Genomic DNA, 1,264 nt, shown 5'->3' on the forward strand with positions numbered 1-1,264 from the left:
CTGCAAGATGCCAGCCAAATACGAACATAAGTAAAACAACTGAGTTTTTCACAGGTGCTCAGTCAATGCTAAGACTCCAGATCTGCTGGGAATAGCTGCTGGCACATTTTGAAAGAAGGATGGCCCCTGGTCCAGAGATCCTGGTGGGAGTTTGGGGGGGAGACAGAGGGCTGGGCTACTGTCCTCCCGCTCAGAAGACTGAGGTGGACCCAAGAGGGCCAGACTTCAGTGGATTCAGTCATGTGGCAGTCACCTGCTGGTCACCACCCCCACCCCCAAGGTTGGGCCAGTCAGCAGGGCCACGGGAACCCCGGGGAGGAGCAACCAGGGGACAGACCTTAGCAGGCAGCCTGCCCAGCCATCTCAGGACGCTTACAGACCCCCTTTTGCTGCAGTCCTGTGCCATCGCTCTTCCCAGACAGCCCTCCCTCTGAATTCCTCCTGTGTCCTGTCTCATATGGATACTCGGTGAAATATTTATTTTCACTTCAGCCATGAACTTGACATTGGAACTCTGTCAAAGTTATTATTTTGCCGTGTGCCTCTTACCCATATTTCCTGGAATATCTGTCTACCCGGATCGTGGCCCCCGCGTCAGAATTCATTCTGATTTATTGCGTTTTGCCACTTGCTCTGTACCCATTTTTGCTGATATATTTGCTCTGTCAGCTCGCAGAGGAATTCATTCACATTTGTTTAATTTGGGGCTTGTTTTCCCGTTATCGGCCTACACCAAACACCAGCCAGTATTTGCTCCCCCGTCGTGTAAATTCCCTCATCGGCACATTATCCCCTTATCCACTCCACGCCAGCATTCACAGATTCTGCTCGAGCTTTATTTAGCTAAGGGATGTTATTCATTGTTTTCAGAGCTAGTAAAACATGATTGTGTTTCCTGAAGTTAAGATTGTCTGCTAGATCCTTTGTACCATGTTTACATGAATGCAGTCACACTTTGCCACACCAGTGACTTTGTATGGTCACTTTCAATGCATGTGTGAGAAAAGGCACTTAGATCCCTCCCCCACCAGATTCCTTGTAAAATCAGGGTGTACTCCATATGCTGACAAGTGTGGCAATCAGAACCTTCCCCTACAGGAGCTACAATTACTGCCCCAGTTTATGCGGAGGAGACTGAGGCTCACAGAGGAGGAGCCACCTGCCCAAGGGCCCACAGCAGGATTTGAAAGCAAGGTGGCTGTCCCCAGAGCCTCTTTTCACCTTTTCCAATTGTCAGTTGTGTGCTAGGTCCACAGAGCCTGCC

Source organism: Halichoerus grypus, chromosome 13, assembly GCF_964656455.1.
Source record: "Halichoerus grypus chromosome 13, mHalGry1.hap1.1, whole genome shotgun sequence".
Lineage (NCBI taxonomy): Eukaryota > Metazoa > Chordata > Mammalia > Carnivora > Phocidae > Halichoerus > Halichoerus grypus.